This window comes from Sus scrofa, chromosome 15 (genome assembly GCF_000003025.6).
Source record: "Sus scrofa isolate TJ Tabasco breed Duroc chromosome 15, Sscrofa11.1, whole genome shotgun sequence".
Lineage (NCBI taxonomy): Eukaryota > Metazoa > Chordata > Mammalia > Artiodactyla > Suidae > Sus > Sus scrofa.
The window spans coordinates 7,393,488-7,410,412 of NC_010457.5; the positions used below are offsets into that span (position 1 = coordinate 7,393,488).

Consider the following 16,925-nt stretch of genomic DNA (forward strand, 5'->3'; position numbering starts at 1 on the left):
TTGGATCCCATGTTGCCATGGCTGTAGGCCAACAGCTGCAGCTTCAATTTGACCCATAGTCTGGGAACTTCCATATTTCCATATGCCACAAGTGTGGCCCCAAAAAGCAAAAAAAAAAAAAAAAAAAAAAAAAAAAACGAAGAGGAAACTTAGATCAACAAGGTCATGTTCACAGGCCACAGTAAAATAGATCCCAAACTCTCAACTTGGTTTACGAGGATTCTCAATATTATTAAGTTATTTTCCAAACAATGCTGTAACAACAATGGCATCCTACAACCCAGTCATATGCAAACTAAAGACCATTGAACTGAGATCAAGAGAACAATTCACTGTGTAGTTTAGGGAAAGTTTATAAAAACTTTTTGAATCTCTATTTCCTTATCGACGAAAAGATTAAAGTAGATCTATAAAGCCTCCTCTAGTTGTGACATCCAATGAATTTTTAAGTTTACAAATATAAAATAACACACACAAACTAGTGATTTTTTTCGTACATCCTCTGATAAAGTCCCTGCTGTCTTACTTCAATGCAATATTTAAATTTAACACCAGACTCACCCAGGATCTGCCTGTGCTGTGGTGTGACTTTCCTCCAGAGCTCTGTAGAATCTCTTTTTTGTGATGGAAATCAGTGCTACTTTCTCTGTACTCACATTTTCCCTTTTCCATTCTCCTGTGTTTGGGGGGAAAAAAGTTATAATTAGAATCAAGAAAATACTGTAAGGATAAATACAATGTATCTTGTTTTATAAAAGGTCACTCTTTTGAGCTATCAAAGCCCTTCATAACAAATACCTAATTGATGGTCACAGCCTCCTCTGTAGGAATAAAACACTATGCCTGGTTTACAGATGAAAAAACCAAAGGGGGAGTCAACAGAATTTAGTTGACCATCTCAAATCTAGAACTAGAAATTCAGGGCACATCCATTTTAGAACATTACGTGTCGGAGTGCTGAATTAGCTCAGTTTGTTGTAGATGATTTTAATGTTGACTGAGCAATATGTGTAATACATTTATAATGAAAACAAAGTGCAAGACATATTCAAATAGCTAAGAGTCAATCCTAAAACAAATAGTTATTACAGTGGTTTTCAGAATAAGTTCTTTGGTGACTAGTTGATGACTTCGATGAAACTCCCATGTAAGTGTGGCAAGGCTAATTTACTGTACAATTACAGAAAACTGAAATAGAGTCTGCACTGAAGACTAAGTTATGCATACTAATAGTAAACCAATACTGATAAGTGATAATCATAACAACTACATATCACTCGGGTTTTTTTTTTTTTTTGGCAGTTGTAGTAATTTATTTTTTTATTTTTTTAATTGTTATTTCCCCAATACAATTTTTTTTTCTACTGTACAGCATGGTGACCCAGTTACACATACATGTATACATTCTTTTTTCTCCCATTATTATGCTCTGTCATAAGTAACTAGATATAGTTCTCAGTGCTACACAGCAGGATCTCATTGCACACATCGCTCATTTTAAACTAGAAACATGCTGCCCACCAACACCACCATGTTTCCCAAAAGTGTTCTTAGATAGACTGACCCAGGATGAGAAAAGAATCTTATAAGCCTCAGTCATTATTTAATGTCTCTTTAGTATTCAATCATCCACTCATTAATTCAAAAAAATATTCTATGTTCCAAGAAGTATGCTAAGTACTCCGTTCATGAAATCTCTAGAACTCATCCTTTCAACTTGGAAAGCATAAGGAGCCCAGGAGAACGGCAATCAGTAAAGGACCTGGAAGGCTTTTCCTGACTTTAACAGCATACCTTCATGTATTTTCCCTCTAATTATTTGGTGGAATGACTGAATTTCCTTAGGAGGGGTAGTCATCAGTGACTGATGACAGACTCCTATGGAAAGGTCCTGTGTCATATAAGAATTAAAAGGCCAAGGAACCTGGTAAACTCCCAGTTAAAGATTTTCCAACTGCCATTAGACTTCCAAGACACAGCTTAGGAGACATGGCACACATGGCCTCATATCAAAAGGGAAACACTCTTCCCAGCCTTGAATACAAAAGACAAATATCTTCAGGTGTACACAGGGAAGGGAAAGGAGCAGATTTCCATACTTGCCCTTCATGGGGCACTAAACTAGACTCTTTCAATCTCATCACTTCACCTTCTACTATCCCCTAATCAGTAAGATTTTTCCTAACCACCCTACCAAAAATTGAAACCCTCATATAATATATATATATCATATAATATATATCATATAATATATTAATATATATCATATAATATATATTATATGAGGGTTTCAATTTTTGGTAGGGTGGTTAGGATAATAACCACCCTACCAAATAATATATATATATATCTACAAAACAAAACAACACCAGACTCATAGATTCAAAGAACAGACTGATAGTTGCTGGGGGTGGGGGGCTGGTTAGGGATTGGGCAAAATAGGTAAAAGGGATCAAGAGGTACCATCTTCCAACTATGAAATAAATAGCTCCTTGGATTGCAATGTACAGTATGGGGAATATAGTCAGTGACATTGTATTAACTTTATATGAGGACAGATGGTAACTGTACTTATTGTGGTGAGCATTTCATACATAAATGTCAAATTACTATGTTTTACACCTGAAACTAATATAATATTGTATTTCAGTTAGACTTCACATGAAGCCCTAGATAGCTCTTAAATATTATTTACACACATGTACACAAATATTTTTGTATATTGTATTTATGAAAAAAAAAGTTTAGCTACTGTATTTTAAAAACAAAGACAAATGTATTTAGATATATTTATACTGCATTTTCTCAAAGCTAGATTATAAAATATATATCCATTTTTTTATCTTTGAAAATTCAAAACTAATGTCTCTCTCACTCTGCCTTCAACTTGTAAAATGACATAAAGTAGAAATGGCTGTACTGAATTATACCTTCGATAAAACAGCCTGTTACTTTTCTTTTTAATTAACAGGTAATGAACTATTTTGTCTATTTATATAGACACATAAATTTCAAGCTGTCATTTGTTTCAAACTGATTAAACAACATATTCATATTTCAAAGATTATGAAGCTTTTCCTTGGGACTGTCTTTTTATCTTTAAAAGAAAACAATGCTAATAGTTTCCTTTTTCCTATATTCAACGACTATTTACTACCCCTTCTTGATGTAAGCTTTCAAAATACAAGGAAAGTCTGGCAAGTTTTCAATATCCTTTTCGAAAGTCTGTCTTAAGCACTTGTATAAAAGCATAAAGAGCACTTCTTTGGAAAATTGATAATGTCCCACATTCACTATTTGTATATTGAGTACTGTCAGCTATATTTAGTGTATTCATTCACTGAAATCTGTCCTGTAAATCTATATGCAACTGATTTCAGGGAAGCAATGTGATCAGAAGAAGTCAAAGTTAACATAACAATTCCTTTTCTACAAAAAACAGCCCAAGACATTATGGGTCCAAATTTCAAAGCAAGTTACTGTATTTGCAAGTTTTAAGTCACAGTTGGCAGTTTTTCCAAACACAGTGGTCAGGAACTGAAAAAAATAAACATGTGTTTCCAGGATTTTCTTTTCACATGCCACACAAAAAGTAATGTTACAACTATGTTTTCACTCACTTTAAAAAGTTCTTCTTAAGGAAGAAAGTTTTGCTGATTTGTGTTATTTTAAGGTAGATTTTACAAAATAACCTTAAGGGGCAAGAGAAACATTACTTTTACTATAAATGGAAGTTTAACTTCTCCAAAGGGATTTCTCAAAAAATCTGATCTATCATTATGCAGTGATATTTTGTACTTTAAATCTCATACATAAATTCAGAGCAATTAGCACTTTCCATCTTCCAGGTGCCTTAAACAAAATGGAAAATAAAAGCATCAAACTATACGCAATTCTTAGGCAGCAAGTCTAGAGCTGTTCCCATTTTGCTGACAGAATAACTGAGATAAAGTAAATCTATCAATTTCCTGAGGCTTAGCAAAGTCTTAGTAGTTGCAGAAGGATGAAAATTCACAGGTGTGGTTCTTACTCAAGACAGAGGAAACAGTCAGTCATAAAGCAGGATTTTAGCAGTCCACCAAGGCCTTCAGACCCAAAAATATCTCTACTGCTAGTAGGCCAGGTGGCACACATAACCACTCCAGCTTTCCCACCCCATCTAAAAGTGTTGTGTTGAAAATACTGACCTATTAAAATGTAAATACCATACTTCAGAGGAATGACAATAACTAACCATCAACTCATTAGGAGGAATTTATATCTCAGCTTCCTAACAAAGACAAGGAATGACAGGGAACAGGACCCACGGTAGAAAGTGACTTGGGTGGAGAATCAAGGATAAGTATTCAGTGTGGAATCCTTCTTAGGGAGACTGGATTCTCATAGAGACTGCCTTGGATAGTGGGATGGCCCTAGCACACGCATGAGGAGGGAGAAGATGAAAGAATGATAGAACAAAACATTCTTCTCTGAGCAACATGGGTGGTATCAGGAACGTTTGTAGGGGAGTTCCTGTTATGGCTTAGCAGTAATGAACCCAACTAGCATCCACGAGGATGTGGGTTCGATCCCTGGCTTCACTCAGTGGGTTAAGGATCCAGCATTGCCATGAGCTGTGGTTTAGGTTGCAGATGCAGCTCAGATCCTATTCGACACCTAGCCTGGAAACTTCTGTATGCTGTGGGTGCAGCCCTAAAGGGGGGGGGAGGGGCAATGTTTGTAGGGAAAATATGGTTGCAAAGAGTTATAAAACACAAGGGGAAAAAAACCTGTGCCAGCAACTGCACAGGTTTTGGTATTTACTCACATGAGCTGAAAACTTACATCCACACAAAACCTTGCACAAAGATGTTGATAGCATCTTTAATCATAAACACCAAATTTGGAAGCAACCAAGATGTCCTCCAGCAGGTAAATAGATAAATAAACTGTGGTACATCCAAATAGTAGAGTATTATTCAATGCCAAAAAGAAATGAGCTACTAAGTCATGAATGACATGGAGGAACCTTAAATGCATATGACTAACTGAAATAAGTCAAAGTAAAAAGGCGGCATTCTCTGTGATTCCAAGTATATGACATTCTGGAAAAGATAAAACTGTGGAAACAGTAAAAAGAGCAGTGGTTGTCATTGTCATGGGTCTGGGAGAAAGAAGGATAAATAAGCAAAGCACAGAAGATGTTGAGGGGAAGTAAACTACTCTGAACGATAGCATCACAGTGAATACATGTCCTTAAACATTTGTCCAAACCCATAAAATGTACAACACCAAGAGTGAACCCTAATGTAAACCATAGACTTGGGGTGATAATGACGTGCCAGTGTAGGTTTATTTGTTGTAACAAATGTATCCTTCTGCTGTAAGATGTTGATAGTGGAGAAGCCTGTGTGTGGGACAAGGAGTATATGCTAATTCTTTGTACTTTCCACTCAATTTTGCTGTAAACCTACAATTGCCCTAAAACTTAAATTCTATTTTTTAAAGAAGCTACTGTTTAACAAACTTATCTAGGATGATCTTTCTTAATCTTTACCTTGTTTTTGTTTTTTGTTTTTAATCTTTTTTTATTGTTGTTGTTGAGACTCCAGTGACAGCCATACTATATTCTTTCCCCATTGGAAAAAAAAAAACAGTACTTCCACACATTACCTCAAAACAATGCATACAATTTCAGGTGTCCACAAATTCCCTGAAAGGCTCCTGTAAAACTAATGCTCATTTTATTGCATGCTAATAGATACCAGATGCTTTGTTAAGCATTGTATTACGCTCCATCATGTTTCATCCTGGCAACAACCTGATGAGGTAGATACTTTCATCCCTATTTCTTTGTGAGAAAATTTAATTGCAGAAAGTTTCATTTGGGGTTTTTTGTGTTTGTTTTTTGTTTGTTTTAATAGCTGCTGAATGTTCAAGCTGGGACGCCAAACCTAAGCTGAACCCAAGGAGCATATTCCTAACCATTCCCTATAAGAAAGTGGCTCTGGTGGATCTTGGACCCCAACTAAGCAGCCCTCATCCAGCAAGGGGTCTCTTTGCCTGTTCCTAAGCTCCTATTCTTCTGTCAACATAACATTTATCTAGGACCAGTATGTGGAGACTATACAGACTATGTACTTAAAATAAAAGGTAATAATTTGCTGCTGGTTCAATTTCCACAACAGACCCCACCCTACCCCCCACCTATCCGGCCATCGGCCATCGGTGATGGGCAACAGCAGGGTTTCTCTGTAAGTGTCTGAGCACAGAGGACTTGAATCTTTGCCACAGAAATGAAAAAGGCTGGGTCAGCTCAGCATGAGTCTCAATGTTGGTGTCTAATAAAGAGTATTTCATAATCAGTGCTAATACATAAACCATATGTATTTGTAAAATCTGAGTAAAATGAGTTAAATATGAATAAATGAAACAAAGGACAAAAATAAAGTCCAGATTCCTTCATAAGGCACAGGTGGAGCCCTCATAACCCCTTTTAGCCCCAACTTTCTGGCTCTAAAGTATGGGGTCTTTCTCTTAGGTCAAATCAAAGATACAGAGCTCTCCTCTCAGTATCCTAGAAAGATATCAATCAGATCGAGGTGTGTAGAATAGAATACATTATTTCCCCTTCTGAGTATGTTTTCTTTCTTTTCTTTTCTTTTTTTTTTTTTTTTTTTTTTGGCTGCACTTGCACTTGTAGCATATGGAAGTTCCTGGGCCAGGGATCAAATCCATGTCACAGCTATGACCTACACCATAGCTGAAACAATCTTAGATCCTTAACCCACTGCACCACAGTGAGAACTCCCTGAGTAATCTTAATTTTTAAATCCTTTTTTTAATTGAAATATTTTTGACTTACAAAATTGTATTAGTTTCATGTGTACAGCAGTGATTGTTATACATACACATATGTATGTATATATATATATTATTTTTCAGATTCTCTTACATTATAGTTTACTAAATATGGTTCCCTGCGCTATATATTGGCTCCTCCTAAGTTTTAAATCTTCGCAAATGAAATCACAGCCCATCCAGTCAAAACAAAAACACAAACATGAATGTCATTCTGAAAGCTTTTCCCTCTCTCCTTCCCATTATTTAAATTTTCATCTTTTTTTTAGGGCTTCACCCATGGCATATGGAGGTTCCCAAGCTAGGGGTCAAATCAGAGCTACAGCTGCTGACTTATACCACAGCCACAGCAACATGGGATCCAAGCCATGTCTACGACCTACACCACAGCTTACTGCAACGCCGGATCCCCGACCCACTAAGCGAGGCCAGGGGTCAAACCTGCGTCCTCATGGATGCTAGTCAGATTCATTTCCACTGAGCCATGATGGGAACTCCCCCATTATTTCAATTTTCAAATGTCCTGTAGATTTAACCACTGAAACATCATTTTATGTCTCCCATTATTTGTCAGGCATGTTATATTAGCCTCCTAACTGATCTTCCTTCCACCAGCCTTAACTCCATCTCCAAGCCTATTCTCAATACTGTCAAAAGAGTTGTACATTCTAATGTATGAATTCACTGTTCTCCTACTCAAAATTTCAGTGTTCCCTTATTTCTTCCAGATTGTTTCTAAACTCATCAACATGTTATAATAGGTCCTAATTCCCACAGATCTCCACTCTAAACTCCACCCACACCAAATCATGCGTACCATCTTTCTTCTCAATGTATTTTCACAGAGCATTTATCTACCCATAATACACACGACCCCCAAAATTCTAACCTCTCACCTACTCCCGGCAAGGGCACCACACCAACTCTATCACACTGCCCATAATTCCATATTCTCCAAGATTCAACTCCGGTATCTTCTACAATTGCAAATCTTTTTTTTTTGAAAGCCCAACCTAGATCAGGAGTCTCTACTTCTAGATGATCTAATGGGCCCACCGTTTGTTAATGATACCAACTAGGAGGGGCACCAAAAAACCTGAGAAAACAAATTAATTTGAAACCTTTTTTGGGGACAGGGGGGAAAGCAATGAAATCCTTGGAATAGGCAAAGTCAAAAATTTGCTGGTTTTCATTGAACTAGTTTTAAAGCTCTCCATTATTTTGTGTTTAATTACAAAGCAGTACAATATCATCTTTTCAGTGGCACATCCTGGGTATTCCCATCTGTAAGATACCCTCTATAATTTCCACATTCCTTGAACATCACCCCAAGCGGAATGTGAATTTCTCCTGAAAAGGAACTGTGGCTTTCCTTTTTAATACCCAGTGGTCATTAAGATGCCTGCCAAATACTAGGAGTTCAATAAATACTTATAAAGAGAAGGAAAAAGAAAGGAGTAAGGGAGGATGGAAGAAGAGAGAAAGAAAAAATAGGGAGGAAAGAAGTTCCTTCTAGCCTTAATATCCTATGCTTCTAATCCTAAAACTGAATTCTCAATGTCCCCTTTGCCCACAAAACTTTGATAGCAACATAGAGGAAGACAGCTTTGAACATGGGCAACCCTGAAGGAGGCTAAAATAAGTCCTTATCAAGCCCACACTACTATTAAGGATGAGCTGATTGTCTCTTGGCTCTAAACTAAAGAGGGTTTTAATGCAAATCCAATCTCAATTTTGACCATCCACAGGATAAATAACTAGTCACTATCCACCAACTTCCTTGACCTGCCTGCTTCCTAATATATACCTCAAGGGAGTTCCCTTCCTGGCTCAGCAGTTAACAAATTCACTCAGTGGGTTAATGATCCGGCGTTGCTGTGAACTGTGTAGGTCACTGATGCAGCTTGGATCCCACATTGCTGTGGCTGTGGTATAGACCGGAGGCTTCAGCTCCAATTTGACCCCTAGCCTGGAAACCTCCATGTGCCGAAGGTGCGCCCATAAGACAGCAAAAACAAAACAAAAACAAAAACAAACCTAACACACAGCTCAAAACCCTGGGCTACCAGGATCTCAGGTCTCGGGTACAAACTAGAGGATCCCAGAGGCTGGGCATCTCTACATAACAGCTTTCAGAGGAATCTTAACCTGAAACAATCCAGTAAATGGTCCAAAGTGTGGGGTGTTCTGCTCACACCAAACCATGGGCAATGGCGTACTTCTTCTACCCTATTTGCACAATGACAAAAGCCTACGAATATAATAGGTAACAGGGCCCTTTCTTCCATTAAAAAAATAATAAAACGCTAAACCAAGACATATGCTAAATGAGAGCCAAAGTATTTTTGAAAAGTTATAATGAATTCTTATGAAAGGAATTATATTATGCATAATATAAACATCTGTATTTAAGGAAGATAATGGTTTAGCTCCAGGAAATAATAGCTAAGCAGTGATGAGTTTAGCAAATGTTTTACAATTAATGGAAATAAAAATTACATATTATTACAGTTAAGGGATGCTAAGAGAATGGGACAGGAGGTAACTCATACCAATGGACTCTAAAGTAAGAATTAAAGGTTCTATAAAACAGACTCTCCCTCAAAGATGGAAACTGCAAAAAGATCAAACTTCTTAAAGTTCAAAGATGCTAAATTCTACTATTTAAACCCATTGCATATGTAGTTACTGGCACAGCCATTCCTTACCTTAAAGTCAGTTTGCCTCTTAAAAATGAGATATTTAAAGGCAGACTGTTGGCCTGGTGTCTTGGATGGCAGATCACAGAGTTCCAAAGCCCTTAAGACTCTGTAGCACTAGTTCTTACTAAGTCATAATTAACTTCATTGGGAGTTACATGATAGCAACTTAGAACAGAATTTGGCCGAACATTTTTAGTATTCTTCCACTTGGTAATTACTACCTCAATGAGAATCTCAAGTAAGAAACAGAGGGCAGAATTTGGCCCACAAAGAGAAGCACATCAAGTAACTGGCCTGATTTATAATGCCAATAATAGAGTATATTAAAATTTCCCATGAAGCATCCCCATCGGCTGGTTGATTTCATCATAAATGTAAATTCAACCAAAATGACCACTCAGATCCTTTACCAAGTCTCCATGAAGAACAATGCATAGGGGAGAATACGGCTAGGGAATGGCTCCATATAACCGATTACTACCCTAGAAGGGTAATTATGTAAAAACTAAGTAAAGGCTAGATGCTGCTTGGCAGTGTAACCACATAATAAATTCTTGTTGATGTAAGAAATAGGAGCCATCACAGCACTAGTCTGGGCATTAAATCTCTGAAGAATAAGATTTAGGCTTAAGATCTGGAGTTGTGTTTCAAAATAAAAAAACCCAATACGAGACTCAGAATGATAGCTATAATGATAGGTACGTATTAGAACTTTAAATTATACAATATGTAATTTTTCATTACCATTAATTGTAGAATATAACATTTCCTGTAATTCAATCGCAATTCTTTATTCAAAAGTGTTTATATAGTGCATGACTTGATTTTTATCATAAAAATGGAGACCTTTTCATGCTTGCTTATTTTAAATTATAGTATTTATCTGTAAACAAATTTTAGGGAATGACCGATTTGACAGTTGAGTTTAAAAGACAATCAAAAATTGCAAAATGAGGAAGTTCCTGCCTTGGCTCAGCAGCAATGAACCCGATTAGCATCCTTGAGGAGGGGTGTTCGATCCCTGGCGTTGCTCAGTGGTTTAAGGAGCTGGCAGTGCTGTGAGCTGTAGTGTCGTTCACAGACACAGCTTGGATTCCCTGTTGCTGTGGCTGTGGTATAGGCCAGCAACTACAGCTCCAAATGGACCCCTAGACTGGGAACTTTCATATGCCATGGGTACAGCCCCCCCCCAAAAAAAAAGTACTCTTGTCTTTACTACCTACGTTCTTCCCAGTGATTCATCTGAGGCACTAAAGGAGATAAGTCATTCACTTCCTGAGGGCCAGCTCATATTCCCCTTGATGTGGTGTCCTGGCCAGGGTTTTAGATGCACATCACTTCAACTGAAGAACATAAACTGACTCTTCCTTAACCTCATTCTTGACTACTACCCCCCCAACCTCCAGCAGCCCTTGCTTGTTAATGGCCACAGTATTGAGAAACAAAAGAAAAATCATACCAATACATCCTACAAAGTAGAGCAGACTGCTCTCCCATTGGCCGGCCCATCCATCAATGCGCCATGTTTGTTAACATTCTGAAAGACATTTGCGCAGAGAACAAATTGACGGAGCCCATGTTTATATCAGAAATTTCAGAAATGGCAAGAGATTTATTCATGGATCTTAACACCCATTCAGACTGTCATAAAACACAAAGGACCAGATTCAATAAAAACTCTCTCCAACTTACACAACACTGAAGTCTGTGTGCGCCTTCAAAACAAAATCAATTTTTCCAGTTTTGCAAAGGGCTGTTCAGACTTCAGTAGCATGAAAGCCAGCTGGGGCATTTCCTTACTCATCCCCTAAATGAGTTTCAAAAGTAGTTTTGAGGACCACATTTGATCAGAAGAATTTGCATGTTTTTTTTTTTCTCTCTCTCTCCTTTTTTTTCTTCTTACATATTTCAGAGTACATCACATGGAGAACAAACAACAGAACTGCAGCATATGTCTCATGCAGTTAAAAGCTTTAAAACTGGCCCGTAAAACAGAATTCTTTGGTACACAGTGAAAAATATTTTTGATTCCATAATCCATACTGCAGTAAAGTTGGGTATAATCATTTTTAAAAGTTGCTGTGTCCATGGACAGCTGTTCTTCATACATACTGGGAATGTTTCCTTTACATTCCTAAGGACATAAGAGTTTGACATGACGCCAATACCTCTAGAAATGGTAAAAACTAAACACACCCCATACTGATGCTTTTACTCTCCCAACAAACTTTCTCCCACAACTAAAATGTTAAAACTTTTACCCCACAGCCCACATTCTGAGATTAGTCCAATAACTAATGTTCTGTCCAAGTAAAATACATTTTGTCATAGCTTGAAAATGTTACCTTTCACAGAAGTATAGTATTTCTGACCAGCAGGGAACATATGTCAACATTATCTATTATTACCCAATGTCAGGACCAAAAAGGGAAGGTGGGTGGTGGATGTTAATAACGACTTAAGCGATTTCTAAAAGAGGCATTTGAGAAGTACAAAGCCAGAAGTTTCAAATGTTTTGTCTTATTTTCGCTGCGTCAGCAACCTGCCCCCACCCCCAAGAACAAATCTAGTGCTGCCTCCGACCCAACGCCTAGTTCTCTTTTCAATTTTAGCCAACGCTTTGCTAAGCTGGAAAGTTTGAAAAATACCCTAGAAAACTTCTCCACCAGAAATGAAAAACAAAAACATATGACTAGCAATGATGAAAGCAACTCCTACTCGCTAAGAAAAAGATTTTCAATCACGGAAGCACACAGCTTTTGGATTTGAAAATTTATTTTCATTTTTCAAGTTACTTGTCTGGTGTTTAGATTTGGGGGTTGGATTTCTTGTTTGACCTTGGGGGAGGTAGTAGGAGAAATGCATGTTGGGAGTGAAATTTAAGCCATTTTCACAAAGGTAAGCAGAAAGCACTCTCCTCATCCTACCAGGCTGCAGAGGAGACAATAACCATCCCCACATCAGTATGGGTTTCCCCTGTGAGAAGAGCTGAAAGTCATACTCCACAGTAGTCCACAGGAGGAAATGTGTCTCCCACTTTTCCTCAAGTTCCATCAAGATGTGGCACAAAATATATCCTGAACTTGTGGCTCACCATGCTCCCTATCTTGGGCAGCCACAACCATGAACTATGAATGTACTTGGAAGCACCGTTATTGAAAGCATTTAAGTTCTTATTATTGCTTTGGGCTATGTGATTCTAGCCAGTGTTTCTCACAAAGAAGAAAAAGAAATTTGAGTTCTCACTTCACCACAGGCACACCTTGGGGAACAGATTACTCTGAGCCATAGGTAAAGACATAGGTCCTAGTGGAAGCCTGGAACATGAACTAGTGGGATAAAATGCCCCCTGAATCCTAGAGATTTGTTCCCTTTCCATCAAAGGCATAGTGTCTTGGGATTCTGGGCCTTGAGGCAAGTAGGTTCCTCTTCATTCATCTATTTGGTTACTATAAAAATGAAACTTTCCCTTTGAAGAAATCATTCAGCAAATATTATAACATAAAAGCATCTAAATAAATACCTCATGCTAGGAGACTGAGAACTACCACTCAACCCATGGCAGAGCACATGTCACAAGACTGTGGAGGAAGATAGCAATGCTTACTGTTTTGACTTTTGAAGGAAGTTATTTTAATTCATTCTTCCTCATCTCAGCTTCTGAGGACAGAAGTCATGGAACTCTAGGTTCCTTCTACTTATATAACCAAGGCAAAAAAAAAAAAATTTTTAATCCTACTACTTAGGTAGTAAATATTTCTACTCAAACAGTATTTTAATTGCTAAGTGGCATAAGTCCATATTTATCCCACAACTGAATGATGGATCCAAAACAATCTAATTGTAGAAATATTCTGCTCTTCATGTGATGTGACATTGCCCAATGCACCAAGAAGAGGAAAGTGCTTTGAGGTAATTCTTCCAGGGTTGTAGGAGAGGTGGAGGTCCCTTAGTTACTTCGGTTCATCGTTCCCTGTCACCTACTCCTCGGGGACCATGTTTGTCATATGGGTGAAGTCAGGGGTTTGCTTACGTTCACAGCAGAGGAAAAAGTTAACGGGCTACCTCTCATTTAGAACATGACTTCTGTGACGCTCCACCTGAGCTAACAAACCACAGACGATGTTGTACAAAAATAGTACTAACCTAGATAAACAGTGTCCGTTCAAAGAATCATTAAATGTTGAGATGGAAAAAAAAAAAAAAAAAAACTTCAAAGTTCAACCTCCTTATTTTTAAAGATGAGAATTGAAGCCAAGAGTGTTTGAGTGATGTGTTATATCATACATTTAGTAGGTGCCCTGATTGCATTCCATTTCATCATGACATCACAGGAAACTCAGTAATAGATTAGGAAGCTAGGTCCTAATCCCCTTAGGGCAAGGAGAGTTGTGTAGCAGATTGAAAAGGGTGATGCGGGAACCCTAAATGAGCATGCCATTTACCTGTGCTTCTTCACCTATGATTTGGGCACTTTTCTGCAAGTATTTTTTAATTCAAAAAGAAAGAAAAATAAATACAGTAAAAAATACATATTTCTAGTAAAAAAAAAATCTGTAGATACAAATGTTTAAACTAAAAAACTATGTACAAAGGAAGGTTGATTTAGGTTATCATTTCAACCCAAACATTTGGAAATAAGTTTAATAAGATAAACAGTAATATGTGCCTTTAAGATAATAAACATTAATAAAATTTTTCATTTGAAATATACTAGTCAGGTTACATGACATTCTATTATCTCATTTCCCTTGATCTTTAAAAAGATCTGCTCTATAAGGAGAAAATTTATTTGTATCATCATTTTATAACTATGAAAACTAGAGTTCAGAAAGATTTATTAACTTGCTGAAGGTGACAAAGTCTACTAGCAGGCTGGTAAAGCCTGAAGGAAAACCTGGGTATTTTGACCTCTGCATAAATAGGTGCTCTCTCTACTACAGTGTATTACCAGTAACACTAACATCTTGCTTCTGTGGGGATATAGGACATTCTCATGCCACACAAACGCATATCAAAGATTAGGCATTTTAGGGATTACAAACATGGAATGGAAACTAATCTTCAAGAAATTTGTTTTTTCATAAGGAAGTGAAACAGCTTAGTTTTTAAGATAGAAGTTCAATCACCAGAAATTAATCTTTGGGACAATTTTGTCTTCACTTGCATTTTGAGGTGGCCAGAGCCTAAGAAAAGCTGAAGAAGCATTTTAGACTAAAATTGCCGAGAACTAAGTTCCTTTTTGAGGCTAGAAACATTTTTAGGGGTGGAAGTGGGGGAAGAGCTGATTTTTAATTGTTTCTCTCTGCTGGTGCATGACTCATGAGCAGACTTTATGCCTTACAGAGAGGTTAATAGGCACTAAAGAAAATAGCACTATCAATTTTTGGGTTTTTTCACAATTTGGAATCTAAAATATGTAAACGATGTATAATCTCTACCATACTCCACCTAGTAAAATTTGCAGATTTAAAAAAAAAAAAAAAAGGCTTGGAAGAAATGAGAAAATTAAAAGGTGAAATTATGTCTGGGTCTTCTACCAATAGCATCTGAGCAGCAAACCTGGTTGAACTTCAGAAGCTTTTCCAGTTTTAATGGTGAGCCCATTAATTTGTGAGGTAGTTTCCTGGGTGAAAGGGTTACATGTTCTGCTTCAGAGTTATTCTGGAACCCTTTTCTGGTTAATATCATCACAATTCAAGCTTATTCTATTGGCTTGTGATTAATGGATGACATGTGCCTGAATTTGGGTTAAGTGTTAATATACCATATTAGACTGCAACTGACAGGCTCCCTTCTTCAATTTATTTCAGGCTTCTTGCAGAACAATAACATGTATCATCATGGATCCAGATTAGCCAAGAACAGACAGGGGAAAAGATTACGCCAGATTAATATAACTGAAATAATCAGGGTATGGTAGACTTTAGTCAATTATTTTTGACCCTCTTATTACCAATTTGGAGCACCACACAGTCAGTATGTTTGGTTGCACAAGAGATATAGCTGTAAAGGTGTAAAAATGCCAAGTGATAAACTACAACCAAATTAGCATGTAAATTAGTATAGACTTTCTAAAGAAAAGGGCACTAACATGAACCAAGAGCCTAAAATCCATGTGTATTTTTGACTCAGCAATTCCACTTCTGGAAATATGTTCTAAGAGAATAATCAAGAGTATGGACAAATATTTAGTTACATGGAATATTTATGCCAACCATATTTATAATCTTTAAAAGATGAGAAACAACCTAAATGTTCAATAATAGGGGATTAATTAAATAATGGTACAGCCAAAATAAAAGGTGTTGTGGAAGAATATTTGATTACATTGAAAAAAGAATGAAATAATGCCATCTGAAGCAATATGGATGGACATAGAGATTATCATACTAAGTGAAGTAAGTCACACAGAGAAAGACAAAACATCATATGATATTACTACATGTGGAATCGAAAAAAAAAAACGATACATAGATATAGAAAACAAACTTATGGTTACCAAAGGGGAAAGGGGTGAGGGATAAATTAGGAGTCTGGGATTAGCACATATACACTATTATATATAAAATAGATAATCAACAGCACTAACTGTATGGCACAGGGAACTCTATTCAATATTCTGCAGAGACCGGAGTTCCCGTCATGGCGCAGTGGTTAACGAATCCGACTAGGAACCATGAGGTTGTGGGTTCGATCCCTGGCCTTGCTCAGTGGGTTGACGATCCGGCGTTGCCGTGAGCTGTGGTGTAGGTCGCAGACACGGCTCGGATCCCACGTTGCTGTGGCTCTGGTGTAGGCCGGCGGCTACAGCTCCGATTAGACCCCTAGCCTGGGAACCTCCATATGCCGCAGGAGCGGCCCAAGAAATCACAAAAAGACAAAAAAAAAAATATATATATATATATATATATTCTGCAGAGACCTATATGGGAAAGGAATCTGGAAAAGAATGACTATTTGTATATGTATAGCCAAATCACTTGGCTATACCCCTGAAACTAATACAACATTGTAAATCAAGTGTACTCTAATATGAAATAAAGATTAAATTTAAAAAATTACACTGAAATATATTCAATTTGTATTCTTATATGAAGAGATTTTTTTAATTACAATAGGATTTACATTTTTTAAATGTGCAAATAACAATATAGATAAGAAATGTTTGGAAGAATGTGCACCATTAACAACTATAATTTTTAAATTGAGGGATTGTGAGAGATTTTTAATTTTCTTCATTTTATATTCTCTACACTTAATAAATTTTCATAATGGACATGAATTACTCTGGTTAAAAGAAGAAAAACAGATTTTTTTTTAAATAAAGAAGAAATGGCTACCACCATGCTACAGAACCATTTGCCCATGAAGCAAAAACAA

At 37.1% G+C, this 16,925-nt stretch overlaps 1 long non-coding RNA gene across 1 annotated transcript in view; it reads right to left on the minus strand.

The window, feature by feature from the left end:
• The window catches only part of LOC110257201, a 42,487-nt gene extending 26,521 nt beyond the window's left edge, over window positions 1–15,966 (minus strand). Inside the window, exons 1-3 of the long non-coding RNA XR_002339486.1 lie at window positions 11,888–15,966; window positions 11,002–11,079; window positions 562–676 (exon numbers count right to left, since the gene is read on the minus strand). This is a non-coding gene — a long non-coding RNA (uncharacterized LOC110257201). The remainder of the gene's footprint in view (window positions 1–561; window positions 677–11,001; window positions 11,080–11,887) is intronic.